Here is a 16,335-nt window from a genome sequence, read left to right as displayed (position 1 = left end):
GTGCTTTCCAGCATAGGGAAACGCAGCGAAGCAGTATTTCGTATCTGAATCACATAACAGGTTCACCTCTGTTCCATATTTTCCTGGTTTTGTTGGAATATATAGCCTGAATGGGCATCGCCCATGGAAGGTCACATGTTCTTCATCCACTGTGACTGGCTCACTAGGATTATAAAACTCAGGAAATTTACTACCATGTATCCCTGATAGGAGCAAATTTGTCGGTCTGTTTCCTAGCTACTCGGGTTAGAGCACCATCAAAACGCAAGCACTTCAGTAAGAGTCTCAGTCTATGCTCCGTAAATGAAGCTCGGTACATCGGAAAGTTTTCTTTACTAAATATATCACGTAAACTGTTCTTCCCTTTCAAATGCTTTCGAATTTTTTATGAAAATATCTTCAGATGATTCCCTAAGATTTCCAAGCTTTTGATTGGTACACATCAAAATGTTATCCAGGATGTTATCATCGAAGTACATGAGACAAGCTTCACCTGGTGTATCAGGTTTTATCCCTGGCTTAGTTCCTTTCAGGATTCTCATTACGTTAGCAACAGACCTCCTCCTTTGATTTACGTAAGAGCTTGTCTCCCATATCATACTTGACGGGGCCACCATGTCTTTTTCAAGTTGATCAATTTGTGCTTTCGGCCTGGGTCGTCTTCTTGTTGGTTGAATATCTATAAAAATATGCAAACATAACCGAACACTAGCAAACTAAGCACTCTACCGAGACACACTTCCTAATATACCCCAAAATATCTGCAAAAAGTAATAAAAATCAATACTTACCCTTTTCACTTTCATCCCACTCGCTGCTGTCAGAAACTACTTGATCTGGAATTTCCATGACTACATCTTCAGCTTCATTGCTTGAGATTTCGGATAGTTCACCACTAAGTTCATTGTCTAAACTCTCAAGCAAATTTCTAATTTCGTCATCTGTCAATTTCATCTTCTTGTACATTCTGTCAAATGCCACAAAGATATTACCTTCCACTCACCACACTTTTTACCGGTTGACTGCGAGTGGTGATTGTTGACCTGCTACACCTTCAGTTATAACAATCGCTATAACTCAACAATGAGTGTAAACCAAAAGCTGTTCTAATTGTCGATTGCAGAAATTATAATTACGATAAATGTCATGTATTTATTAAATAAACTACTGAACATGACAGGAGTTTTAGCCTAAAAACTTCGTTGGGGTCAGTTACTGACCCTCCGCATTGGTATGCAACTGTTAATCCTACATACTTTTTGTAGTAGATCTGAAACACAAATGATTTGCATACTGAAGCGTGTAGTGCACTCAATGCCAATTTAACGTTAGTTGCATCCCGCCTTCATGGTGCTGCAGTTTTAATGGTCGGCAGTGTAACAACCCATAGTCGGAAACCATTATAAAGCACAGTCAGACGGTGAGCTTTCGTCGTAGAATTTCTTCAGTCACAAAATAGTTATGTACAAAAATTTATGAAAAACTATAATAGAATAACGTTTAACGTGGTTGGGGGACGAGTAAGGAGAAACATATCAAAGTTGAACATTCTGTGCCGCCCAGAGTGGCCGTGCGGTTCTAGGCGCTACAGTCTGGAGCCGAGCGACCGCTACGGTCGCAGGTTCGAATCCTGCCTCGGGCATGGATGTGTCTGATGTCCTTAGGTTAGTTAGGTTTAATTAGTTCTAAGTTCTAGGCGACTGATGACCACAGAAGTTAAGTCGCATAGTGCTCATAGCCATTTGAACCATTTGAACATTCTGTCGATAATGAACTGTGGCTGTCGTGAGCCGACAGAAGAACAGTTTATTAAACTAGATATACTCGTAAAAGTGCGAATCTAGGACAAGAAACACACAAATCACGCAGAGCACGTAAAAGAGAAATGTAAAGTCCGGTGTAGTTATTGGTGTTCACAATGTTAGCAGCTCGGATGAGAACGTAAAAAGCACTGATGTACCAAAACGTTATGACCACTGCCCAGAGAGAGATTGTTTCCGCCCGCTAGCGGTGCGGGCACCTGACGCGGCAAAGAAAGCATGTAAGCGGAGCCATGATGCATAGGAAATCGTCCTAGAGGCGATACAGGCCTGCAAATAGAGAAGTACACTGACGTAAGCGACTTCTACAAACAGCGGATTGTTATGGCCCAGCGCCTGGGAACGGTGAAGCTGGTCTGCTCTTCGCTGGGTACTGTCATGAGCATCTATGGAACGTGGTTGAAAGGCGGTGAAACTATGAGTATGCGACAAAGTGTTGGGCGTCCACAAGTTGCAACACAACGTGGCGGAGGCTTGCATGCTCTGGGAACTAGGATAGGCAGCGATTTGTCACATATCTGACTATATGGCACAAGAGCACAATGATTCGGAGCACACTGTTCCGCACAAATGGTTGAACATTGAGCTCCCCAGCAGACGACCGCTACGTGTTCCCAATACTGACCTAACGACGTTGCCAATTACGATTGCAGTGGGCATGCGGTTCTCGAGATTGGACTGTGATTCTATGAAAATTGGACTCACTGACACGCCATCATTCTTGTGAACATCTGTTCGAAACATGCACCACGCCACAGACGCAGGCTGGTGGAGACAGTATTATGCTACGGGAGACTTTCATTTGGAATTTCATGGAATATACGGTAGTAATCGAAGGCACTACAGCAGCTGTGGTCTACGTGAATATTTAACTTGATCTGATGTTGGAAGGATTAGCTGGTGAAATCTTTCACCGTTTCCAGGGTACGCCCGATTGTGTCTACCATCATTCTTTGGGCTCACAATCTTCTAGGAGGCTCCTTCTTTGTACCCCTTGTTGTGGGCAAATACTTAATCTGACGCAACATATAGAAGATGGGTTTGAAAAAAAATTAATAACTGGAGCAGCTTTCATAGATCTTACTGCTGCATACGACACGGTAAACTACAGAAAGCTATTGCGCAAATTATATCACCTCATAGGGGACTGTAGGTTGACGATGGTTATTGGTAGTCTTCTGCAGAATCGAAGATTTTATGTCTCCCTAAATGGTAAGAACAGTAGATGGCGACTGCAGAAGAATGACTTATCACAAGGAGGTGTCTCCCATCCTTTATAATGTGTACACTAATGACCAACCTATACCTCAAGATGCAAGACGGTTCGTATATGCTGATGACACAGCTGTGGTGGTCCAGGGGTCCAATTTTGATGCAACATCTGGAAAGCTCTCTAGACCGCTTGAAGAACTGGCTCAATACTACGACGCCAATCACCTCAAGCCAAACCCTGACAAAACCCAAGTATGTGCTTTCCATCTGCGCAATAGAGATGCTGGAGTTGAGCTCGACGTTACATGGCAAGGTAAGAAGCTAAAGCACTGCCCAACACCTAAATACCTTGGGGTTGCACTTGACAGAGCGCTTTCCTTCAAGCAGCATTGCCAAAACACCAAGGCTAAAGTCTGCTCCAGGAATAGCACCATCCGCAGGCTGACAAACTATGAATGGGGAGCTCAACCATCAGTACTGAGAACATCAGCACTTGCTCTGTGTGTTTCTGCAGCAGACTATGCAGCGCCAGTATGGGAAGCATCTGCACATGCTAAACAGGTTGATGTAAGTGTAAATGAGACAATGCGAATTGTTACAGGTTGTCTCAGACCCACACCAACGGGTAATTTGTACCTACTTGCTGGAATTGCCCTATCCAAGATCAGAAGGCAGGTGGCAGCAGACGCTGAGAGAACAAAGAAAGAAACAGATTCTCGACACCCACTGAATGGGCACGTCACTCAGGCTCGGAGGCTTAAGTCTAGAAATAGCTTTATTGCAAGAACCAAGATCCTTGACGGTTCACAGGAAGATAATAGAGTCCGTAAATGGGAGAATGAACAAACCGCACTGCAGATAATACCAAAAGAGCAAATGGCACCTGGAACAAACTTCCTTATACAGTGTGGAGAACACTAAATAGGCTGAGGGCTGGTGTACCCAGATGCAAAACTAATCTGTGCAAGTGGGGACTGTTGACTAACGATGACGAAATTCTTTGCGGATGCGGAGAGGTACAAGACGAGGCACATCTGCTCATGGGCCGACTACTGCCGGAGCCCTGCAGTTTTAGTGACCTGCTACAAGCCAACGATAAAGCCGTAGCGGTGGCTAACTCTTGGAAAAATAAAATTTGATCTGGACACGGAAAACTAAAAGTAAAGTACGTGAATATTATTCCGGACCACCTAAATCCCTTCGTGCTTGTTGTTTTCGCCGACGGTGATGTTATTTTCTAGCAGGCTTAAATTTTGTAAACGTGTTTGTTTCTTGTTTCACGGTAATTTAACTAGTTTCTCGGTAACAAATAAGTAAACTACCGTAAATAGCGTATAACTTCATTGTTTTAATACAGATTTCAGAAAAACAGCGTAACTTTATATCAGAAACTTGCCTATATACATTTGTTTATAGGCCTAATTCTCGTAACGTTTTTGGAGAATCAAAGTTAAAGTATCTCGTTTAATTGTCCTTTTTTTCATTCCATTGAGTGAAATATATAATAAATTGCGTATACCTTCGTTGTTTTAATACAGATCTCAGAAAAACAGCGGAATTTTAAATCAGAAACTTGCTTATATACATTTGTGAATAGGCTTAATTCTTGTAACGTCTTTTTTGATTTTCGGTAATTTAATTGATTTATTCTAGCTAAAGTATTATTTTTGCCATGAGTGAGAAGTGCCTGACTTGCCGTAGAATTGTTAGTTCCGGGGTTTGGTGTGATGGATGCAGTAGTTTTTTTCACTGGGGGGACTGCAGTGGCGTGGATGTTGGGAAAGTGGATCAGGCTCATCAGTGGTTATGTAGGATTTGCAGCAGAGATAGGAAGATAGTGGAACAGGAGGGGAAAATTGCTGCCCTTCAGGCTGAGCTAGATCAGGCTAGGGAAGATCTGGACAGGTTAATGAGGGAGAAGGGCAAAGAGAGGTGGGAAGTGGCAACAGGTAGCAGAAGGAACAGGCCTAGAACTAAGTCTGACAGTTTTATGGTGAATGTCAAAAATAAGTTTGACCTGTTGCTTCAGTTAGAAACTGATGAGCCTCAAGCAGAGGTAGGTGTAGACAGGACACAACAAACTTTCAATAGGAAATTGAAAAAGAATGTAGGAAAGTCATCGAAAAGGAAGAAAGTTTTGTTGTTAGGCAGTTCTCATGCCAGAGGTGTAGGCCAACTTCTGCAGGAGGAATTAGGACCAGAATACCAGGTCACAAATTTTTTCAAACCAAGTGCTAGTCTGGATCAGGTGACAGAGGATTTAGGTTCACTCTGTAAAGGATTTACCAGGGAAGACACCGTGGTTATTGTGGGAGGGCCAGGGAACAGCATCGACAGAGATCCTGGGTACAGTGTAGAGTGTGACCTGGTAAAGATTGCGTCGGCATCGAGACACACCAATGTTGAATTTGTATCTGTCCTGAGACGCCATGACCGGCCTCATTTGAACTCTTATGTTGGGAGAGTTAATTTGGAGTTGGAACGGCTGCTTGGGTCGGGTGCGGGGGCTCATATTGGTGTGGTTCCTGTTGATTATCTCAATAGGTGGGACTATACCAGGCACGGCCTACATCTCAACAGGAAAGGGAAGGGGAAACTGGCTGGGGTAATAGCAGGAAATTTAAGGGGGGGAGGCACTGCCATGAATGGTAAAATACCAGTGGTTACAGGTGTTGGAGCAGCACCTTTTTTAGGATAGGTAAGACAGAAAGATGTCAAGTTCTACGAGAGGTCAGGATTGAAACAAATCTTCAGTTTAGGAAAGAAATTAAACAGCACAATTCTAGCACACTGGATCACCAATCACAGCTACCAATTATAAATTTTCACCAATCACCAGAAATTTTATCTCCACCAAGTTGTATCTCAGTCCTAGGTAATTGCATTGATGAATTAAAGTCACCCAACCCAGTTGACATAATCTGCCTCTCTGAACACCATGTGACCACTGGTATAGGAACTAGGCCTAAGCACAATGAGAAACTCAGACAGGAGAGTACTGCAAATGTTAGAATAAGGAAAGGTTCTCATAAAAGTATAATTAAAAATAATGTAAGTATATTTCATCAAAATATTGGGAGTTTAAAGAATAAAGTAGATGAGCTTCTGGTTTGTTTAGAAGGTTTAGAAGCTGAGAATGAAATAGATATACTATGCCTGTCTGAGCATCACATTGTTACTGATATGGATAAGGTAAATGTAAGTGGTTATAAGCTCTCTGCACATGTAATGAGAGAAAATATGGAGAAAGGAGAAGTTGCCATATATGTCAAAAGTTATCATTGTGCAAAAAGTATAGAAACAAAAAAGTTTTGTGTAGAGAAACATATAGAAGCATGTGCCTGTGAGCTTAAATTAAATAAAGGCACATTTATAATTGTAACTGTATATAGGTCCCCATCAGGAAATTTTCATCTATTTCTGAAAAATTTGGACTCCTTGTTGTGCTATCTGTCAGACAGGGGGAAGCAAATTATTATTTGTGGGGACTTCAATGTAGATTCTCTGAAAGAGGGTAATAGGAAAAATGACCTTGAAGTACTACTCGGTTCTTTCAATTTGACACCCGTTATTGATTTTCCTACTCGGGTGGTAAAGGATAGCAGCTCACTGATAGATAACTTCTTTATAGACCAAGATAAGTTTAACCAGATAAATGCTCAGCCTGTTGAGAATGGTCTTTCTGATCATGGTGCACAGCTAGTTACAATATATGACATAGCTCCATCCAGCAATACTAAACAGTCCTCCAAAGTAGTACGTTCAGTCAACGATTTAACAATTGCAAATTTCAGGGAAAGCCTACAGCAGTTAGACTGGGATGAGGTGTACCGTGAACCTGATGCCAATTTAAAATATAATTTATTTCATGACATTTTTGTAAATGCATTTGAAAACTGCTTCCCCAAGAAAATAGTTAAATATACTCGTAAGAAACCTTGTAACAAACCATGGCTTACTAAGGGTATAAAAATATCTTGTAACCGGAAAAGGGAAATGTATCTGACAGCAAGAAAGAGTAGTGACCCAGAAACTATCAAAAATTATAAAAACTACTGTGTTATATTAAGAAAAGTTATTAAAAAATCCAGGAGTATGTGTATCATGTCTGAAATCAGCAACTCTGATAATAAAATTAAAACAATTTGGAATATTATTAAAAGAGAAACAGGTCAACCAAGAGCAGAGGAAGACAGTATTACCATCAAATTGAATGAAACCTTTACGAACAAAAAGTCAGAAGTTGAAAATATTTTTAATAATCATTTTCTAAATGTTGTGGATATAGTAGGATCCAGGTGTTCATTAGAAGATGCTAGGCTGTTAATGGAAGAGGCCATACCTATGCAATTTGATACAATTGAAATCTCACCCACTTCTCCCTCTGAAATTAGGAAAATAATAAACTTGCTTAAAAGCAAAAACTCACATGGAATTGATGGCATTTCCAGCAAAATACTAAAAGCTTGTTCTCAACAGATAAGTAAGATTCTCAGCCACCTGTGTAATAGCTCTCTGGAACAGGGCATTTTCCCTGATAGACTGAAATATGCTATTGTTATACCTTTGCATAAAAAGGGGGATAGATCTGATGTCAACAATTACCATCCAATCTCCCTTCTAACAGCTTTATCCAAAATTTTTGAGAAAGTAATGTATTCAAGAGTAGCTTCACATATCCGTAAAAATGAAGTACTAACAAAATGTCAGTTTGGTTTCCAGAAAGGTTTTTCAACAGAAAATGCCATATATGCTTTCACCAGTCCAATTTTGAATGATCTGAATAACCGAACACCACCCATTGGGATTTTTTGTGATCTCTCAAAGGCTTTTGATTGTGTAAACCATGAAATTCTGCTAGACAAGCTCAAGTATTGTGGCATGAGTGGGACAGTGCACAAATGGTTTAATTCGTACCTAACTGGAAGAGTGTAGAAAGTTGAAATAAGTAGTTCTCGTAACATGCAAAAATCAGCACATTCCTCAAACTGGGGAACTATCAAGAATGGGGTTCCACAAGGGTCAGTCTTGGGTCCTTTGTTGTTCTTATTATATATTAATGACTTGCCATTCTATATTCATGAAGAGGCAAAGTTAGTTCTCTTTGCTGATGATACAAGTATAGTAATCACACCTGACAAACAAGAATTAACTGATGAAATTGTCAATACTGTCTTTCAGAAAATTACTAAGTGGTTCCTTGTAAACGGACTCTCACTGTATTTTGATAAGACACAGTACATACAGTTCCGTACAGTGAATGGTATGACGCCATTAATAACTATAGACCTTAATCAGAAGCATATAGCTAAGGTAGAATATTCCAAATTTTTAGGTATGTCCATTGATGAGAGATTAAATTGGAAGAAACACATTGATGATCTGCTGAAACGTTTGAGTTCAGCTACTTATGCAATAAGGGTCATTGCAAATTTTGGTGATAAACATCTTAGTAAATTAGCTTACTACGCCTATTTTCACTCATTGCTTTCATGTGGCATCATATTTTGGGGTAATTCATCACTGAGGAATAAAGTACTTATTGCACAAAAGCGTGTAATCAGAATAATAGCTGGAGTCCACCCAAGATCATCCTGCAGACATTTATTTAAGGATCTAGGGATATTCACAGTAGCTTCTCAGTATATATACTCTCTTATGAAATTTGTTATTAACAACCAAACCCAATTCAAAAGTAATAGCAGTGTGCATAACTACAATACTAGGAGAAAGGACGATCTTCACTATTCAAGATTAAATCTAACTTTGGCACAGAAAGGGGTGAATTATACGGGCACTAAAGTCTTTGGTCACTTACCAAATAGTATCACAAGTCTGACAGATAACCAACAAGTATTTAAGAAGAAATTAAAAGAATTTCTGAACGACAACTCCTTCTACTCCATAGAGGAATTTTTAGATATAAATTAAGAAAAAAAAGAAAAAAAAACAAAACAAAAATATTAAAAAAAATTAAAAAAAATAAAGAAAAACAAAAAACACAAAAAAATAAAGTAGTTATATTAACTTAAGTATGTTGTTCAATTAACCTAATTATGTCATGTATTGGAAAATTCGACTCGTTCCACATCATTACGAAATATCGTATTCATGATCCATGGAACTAGTATTAATCTAATCTAATCTAATCTGTCCGTGTCACAAGGTCAGAATTGTGCTACAGTGGTTTGAGGAGCACGATAGGGCTTTCGTGTCGATGTCTTAGCTACCAAATTCGTCTGATCTTAGCCCAGTGAAACACACATAGGACGCTATCCGGTGCCAGCTCCACGGCTTGTAGTTTACGTGAATTGCGTGCCCTGTGCGTAGACATCTGGTATCACATACCTCGGGAAAGCCACAAACGTCCTGTTGAATCCACGCCATGCAGCAACGCTGCTGTATCGCCCCCTGTAGGTGGTTCCACGTGCCATAAACCAGACACTCATAATATTTTGGCTTAATCAGTGTAACAAACACTATTCGGAGTGACATTGCGCTGTCTTTTGTAGATTTTTTGTAAGATGCACTGTATGAATAATTAATAACAACATCAGAAGACCTCGTCTGACTCGGAATCCCTACAGGGTCCTTTTTGCGCTTGGCTATACACAAGTTAAGCGACCAGACGATTTTTGATTCAATTTTCTCATTGTGGATGGTGAGATGTGAAACCTCTTCGCTATCATAATGTGTGGATCCCATAGAAGGTCTTAGCCGTCGTTGCTCGCCCTCGAATGCCACAACTGAAATTCGACTCTGTCCAGTGAATGACGAGGCGCCTGTGGTGGTACCATCTACGTGAGCGCAGCCACCTTTGTAGACGATGCATAATCATTATCCGAAGCAAGAACGAAGGACGACGAGATCATTAGAGTCGGAGTATACTCTCTGATTAGGGAAAAATGGCGAAGGCAATTGGTCTTGCCCTTGAAAAGGAACCAACCAGATATCAGCTAAGCGATTTACGGAAATCATGGAAAATCTAAATCGGGATGGCCGCATCTCGTTGTCCTCCTGGGAAGCTGAACTAAAATATAAAGTACATCAGTGTCCAAAATTATAGCAACAGACAGAAATTTTGCAAGGTTGCGTTTATTTTTACCAAAAAACAATATAAATAGGTGATAGTAAAGTAGAAGCAATGTACAGAATACAGAACTTAAATAATTGCAACATGCGTAATGGTAGACAAAATTGTTCTTCGTTTTTTCCAACTTAACGGATATGCATACACATTCCGACAACTGGTTAATGTGTTCAGTATGGGGTGTGACGACCTCCGGCCGCAATACAGAAGTGAAAACGACGGAGTATGCTATGATAATGTCATCAATCTCATGTTGAGGCAATAACACCCATTCTTCCTTTAGAGCTGCTCGAAAGTGTTGGAGAGTGGCTGGTGGATGCTGACGTGATGCAACCTGTCTCCCTAGTACACCCCAGTCATGCTCCGAGGAGAGCGAGCAGGCTACGCCATGCGTGCAATATCTTCCGTTTCCAAGGAAACATCAACCACTCATGTGCTATATGCTATCAGTACGAAGTCTGGACTCACAGCACGTTGGAAAAACCGCACATGAGGTCCGAAGATCTTGTCACGATACTTGACAGCAGTTAAGCGTTGCCGATTGACCCATACAGTTTCGTGGTGTTAGAGTGGTCAACATAATCCCATTTGGGACCCTCCTCGATATCGGTCTCTTTCTACAATGTTTGGGTCCCAAAATCGTGTTCCATATTCCCTCCAGGTATGAATCCGTCGAGAGTCACTCTCCAGACCAAATCGCCAGTCGTCTGTGAAAAGAACGTTGGCCCACTGTTCGACCGTATGGGTGGTAAGTTGACTACTCCACTCTAGATGTTCCCTTCTAGAGGTACACATACAGCAGGTCTCCGACACTAAAGACCACTCTGCCGAAGCCTTCTGTACACCGTTTGCCTCGATATAAGACGTCCGGAGCATGCTGCGAGGTCAGACGCCAGTTACCGGGCAGTACTATGGCGGTTCCGTCTTGCCCTTGGAGCCAAATAACGGTCCTAGCTTTCTGATCTCACACGAGATCGGTCTTGCCCTAGTTTTCGGGATTCAATTTCGGTCTCGATAAACTGTCGCCACATCCGAGAAGCTACAGAATGATTCATATTAAGCCATCGGGCCACATCAGTTTGCGGCTGTCCTGCTTCCATTCTTCCTACAGTCCTCGACGGCAGAGAGTCTGGTAGGCGTCTTCTCTGTGCCATACCGCACCGTCTGTGACTGTATGCACAGCGACTGTGGATGGATACGTACCCGAAGTCAGCGTCGGCGTGGTTGTTCGTTGACCGGAATACCTTCTTCCGTGCAGAAGCGGTGGTGCGGACAACAGTTGATAGTTTGTATATTTATATCGTGAATTAGTAATAGGACGTGGAAATAGCGGATTGTTGCTTTAATTTTGGGAACCAGTGTATTAACCAACGTAGACTGAGATGCAGGTAGTTCTCCTTAGCATTGTTGAAGGAGCCATCCTAGCATTCCTTTGAATGAGTGAGAGAATGTCGAAATGAAAGGCAGCACGCTTCGGGTTGAATTGCAGTGCTTCCTTCCTGTTTGTAAAACAGTCCCTCGCTTAGAGACCAGTAACTATAGCTCTTCTAATCGGCTTTCTTTGAAATGGAATCTATAGACCATCTACTTCTCAGTATCATGCGTCTCTAGACAAATGTTTCTTACCAAATTTTACTACTTCTCGCTTCTCCTTCATCCCTAAAAAATCGGATCGTGGAGGCACCACCTGCGTAATATTAAGCAGAAAATCGGTTGTCAATCCGTAAATATGTTGAGTGATAACTAATGAGGTGGTACAGAAACACCCTGAAGGAAGAAAGAAAGTTTTGACCCGAGGGATGCAAGATGACTGATTTGCTAATGTACCACAACCTATTCATTAAACCGTGCTAATTTCTTTCTACGGTACTAGAAATCATAGCTTTTGATATATGGAAGAAAAATACTATAAAATGCACCAAGATGATTACCTACACACAAGTTAACAGCATATTAAAACATGTATTTCAGTTTATTATAATTAATTTTTGTACGCATGATGAGTCGGCAGACGTCAAATTATTGTCGTCTAGTAGTATCTGAAATTTTATGTTTCTCATAAACTATGTCACCCGATGAACCACTAAAATTAATTGTTTCTGTTTTTTAAACCACTGTGTATACAGTCAGCTATTTAAATCGGCTGCAGTTTACCACCGTCTGTGGAAGATTTTTGGCAACAGCTCCGTGGCTCCACACGACGCAATCGAGAAGTGCTAAACTCGCCTCTTGCACCTTCTTAATCCCGAAGAGAAGATAGCGACAAGACCCGCAAGAAGAAGACTATTGTCTGTCTAAAAGTAATTGCGATCTCTCCTCGTGAGATAACAGTGCTAGAGAGCGTGTTCTTACACGTGATCCACCGTTAATATCTGTTACGTTGTAAAAGATAAAGTTTATCTCTGAAGGAATCAGTCTCAAGGATGAGCCACAAACGCGCTGCTTTCTGAGACGTATACCCTGAGAATTAGTAAAACACTGGTTATTTAATTCTAATTTCACCTATGCCATTAACTTTTAAATGTTTCGTTACGTAATGAACCTTCTGTAAGTGACAGGAATACAGAGGAAGACAACTGAACGACTTGTGCGGTTAGTAACACTTGCCAGTAGTTATGCTGTAAATACACTGCCTGATTAATGAATTGTGACCGTCCTCTTAACACCGAGTAGTTCGCCTTCCGTTTAGCAGTAGTCTGACGTGGCACTGTTGTAATAAGATACCGGTAGTAAGCTTGTGGTGTGGGCGACCGCGATGCGTTATATGAGCTTAAAGCATCGATGTACATGGAGCGAAAGTGAGGGGGGGATATCGGGTAACGGAATGTTAACTTCCACGACGTTCTACAGGTGTTCACTAGGACTGAGGCCGGATGCGTTTCCGAGCTACCGAAAATAGTTCGAGTCCACGCAATGTTCTTGGCAACATTTCTGGAGAGATCGTGCATGACGATTAAGTGCCCTTATCATAACGAAAGATGCAATCGTCATTTAGCACAAAGAGTAACCAATATGTCATGACTAATGAAAATTTGTGCTAGATCAGGACGCGAGCAAGGGCTTCCTACTTTCTGCTACTTTATCTCAGCGCGCCCCCAGTCCTCACTCAAATTTTCAACTTTCATTGTACCTGACGTTTCCACCTATGATTTCCAGACCATACTAGCAGAGATTCTCCAACGGTATATATACAGAATGTCTTTCTTCAGAGTCGTCAGGCGCATTTTTTCTGGTGTTTCGGCAGATAATTCCAATTTTGATTTTGCTGTGTGTACCTGAAGTCATCCCAGACAAATGCTGCTCTTCACGTCTTTCTGGCGAAGTCAATTGTGGACGGAAGGAGTCGGTTTCTTTCCGTTACGACCAAAATGATTTTTAATGGGGGATTTTATGCTCCTTGACAATAGAATGACCCCAAACTGGTCTAGTGCGATAGTCGGTTTAGCGGTATGTATTAACAGGAACAGTGAAACACGAAGAATAATCAGCACTCTTGCATGGTGGGAGACGTCAGCGCGGGCCAAGGCAGTGCTGTAGCTGCTGGTGTTCTCGTGCTTTACTGTCACTATTAATACATATCGCTAAAACGAATATCACACTAGACTAATTTAGGATCGCTGTCTTATGACCACGTAAAATTTCTCTTTAAAAATCATTTTGTTCGTAACGAGAAACAAACCGATGCTTTCCATCGACGCTAGACATCGCATGAAAGATGCGATTAGCAGTATTTGTTCGGGCTGACTGCAGCTAAACGTTGCCAAAACAGAATTGTAAATATCTGCTAAAACTCCAGAGGAAATGAGCCTGATGACTCATTTATACACAGAGTGGTCAGAAACAGTCAGAAAAGACTCTAAAGGTGTTGAAGCGGAGATTGTGCTGAGAAATGACGTTAAGAAAAGAATTCGGAACGTTGCGCCGTGTCTGAGTTTTTTAGCATTGTAGTTAGCCGATCAGGCCGTCTCTCGCACAAATTCAATCAGCCTCTTAGAGACTGTCACCAGTCTTCTTCGAATGGTTTCAAACCTAACAAACTTATCTTTTGTTCAGTTAGCTCAAATTTATCACTTATGAAAAAAGCACATTTTAACTGGTGATGAGTATCTGAATAAGAGGCAAGTCACGGACCCACAGGCGTGTGTGCGTTACTGCATTTTAGCACCTGAAAGCGTTCTAATTTGCGAGCGGAACGACCTGATTGGCTGACTTCAGTTATAAATAACACGGAAACGGCGAACGTACCGAAGTTTTTTCGTATCAATTATTTCTCAACACAACTTTCCCTGGAACACGCTTACAAGATTTTCAGACTGATTCTGATCACCCTGTATATACTGCGTAAAAGAATTAAAGTGTCATTTTTTGAAACCCCGTCATTTTCGCCGATTGCGACACAGAAGTGTGAAATTTGTGTCAAAGGTGTTTATATTCTTCCTCTGCAATGGCACAAAAGCATGGTGCCCTGCGACGTCACCCTCGGGCTAAATGACGCTTCAGACGGCAAGCTGCCGACACATGCGAAAAAAAGGCCAGAGCTCAGAAGTTCATCTGAAGTGTAGCGTGGAATAATGAGGACACATTGGCAGCAAATTTCACCACAGATACCTCTGCAGCTGAAGTGAGAACCGCGATGCCCAGCATTGAACTCACACAGTTTTCTTACGGGTGGCTGTGGAAAACATTTCAGACATATTACATAAGAATCGATACGAAAAGGCTTCAGAAGGGGGCATAAATGGCGTTGAAACCATCCCTTCCCATGGGGTATTCATTTTCAGACATTTCGCGGTAGAAAACGACAGTTTGCAGTGAGATGTGCAACACAGCGGCTTCTTGACAAACTTTCACATGGCTGACAACCCCAGAACGATTCATCCCTTCTCTAAGGACATTGTGGAGCTTTAACCACACTGAACATGTTTGTACCCTTTTGGAGTGCAGCCCACCTGCACGTTTTGCTCTTGTATATAGGGTGGAACAAAGGAACTGTTCAAAACCATTCAACGGCGTTTGAATCTGATTCAAAGCAGCAAAGAGTATTTATGCTTATTCAACCCTCCCGTTTCATGCACTCCTGTGGCGGAATCATTGGAAAGATTGCGACACTGACACATGCATACACAAAACAGCAAAGGCACCCTCTAAGATACCCAAGTTAAGCAACACCCTCAGTGCCACCCACACACTTTTGTTTAGCGCTTTAAAAATGTACCTGTACAGAGACAATCCTTGACCAGTTCCTAGAGGCCTGCAGGCAGGCAACCCCTTCGACATCCATCAGATCCTGCATGCCCACAAGCACCGGACTCAGGTGTCGGGAGTCGAAGGGGTTGCCTACCTACAGGCGCCTAGGAATTCGTGAAGCATTGTCTCTATACAGGTATATTTTTAAAGTGATCAAAAAAGGTTCGTGGACGCCTGAGGGTGTTGCCAAATTGGGGGTCTTAGAGGTTGCCATTTTATTCATTCATGCGTCAATGCTGCACCCCCCCCCCCCCCCTCTCCTCCTTTGTGGTCCCACACAGAGGGCGCGAAATTGGAAAGTTGAAAAAGCACGATCAAATTTCGTAGCATGGTTCTGAACGGTCCCTAGTTGACCCACCCCGTATAGCAGAGCAAAAATTGCAATCGCACTGAGCTCTACAGCGATCAGGTCACGTTCAATGTTGTTGTAGTTCCAAGATGTCTTTAGAGAAGGGGTGAGTCGTCTGGAGGGGGACGGGGTTTCAGCAGTGTCGAAGGTTGTCAAGAGTGTCGGTTTTTTGCACATCGCACTGCAAATTATCGTTTTTGACGGTGAAATGTGTGCTAACCAACGCCTCAAAGAAGGGGTGGTTTTATTGATGCCCTTTATGCTATCAAATGATGCGTTTACGTATCGATTCTAAGAGGCGGTGTGTCTAAAATGTTTCCCCCAGCCGCCCATAGCAAAATGGCGAGATTTCAACGCTGGGCATTGCGATTCTGACTTCCATCGCAGAGGCGTCAAGAGAAGGGGGTGAGATGTGGGTAAGGGGCGGGGTTGTGACGACCTTGTCAGTGTGTGATACCTCCACGGTGATGTTTGGCTGAATTGTGGTGAAATTTGGTGTCGAAGTGAGGTCGTTTACTCACCTATTACCTGACAAGAACGTCTGAGCCCCGGCCTTTTTTTCACATGTGTCGACACCTTGCCGTTTGAAACGTCGCCGAACCCGAGGGAGTCGCGCT

The sequence above is a fragment of the Schistocerca americana genome, chromosome X (genome assembly GCF_021461395.2).
Source record: "Schistocerca americana isolate TAMUIC-IGC-003095 chromosome X, iqSchAmer2.1, whole genome shotgun sequence".
Lineage (NCBI taxonomy): Eukaryota > Metazoa > Arthropoda > Insecta > Orthoptera > Acrididae > Schistocerca > Schistocerca americana.
Note: the sequence above shows the minus strand (reverse complement) of the source record.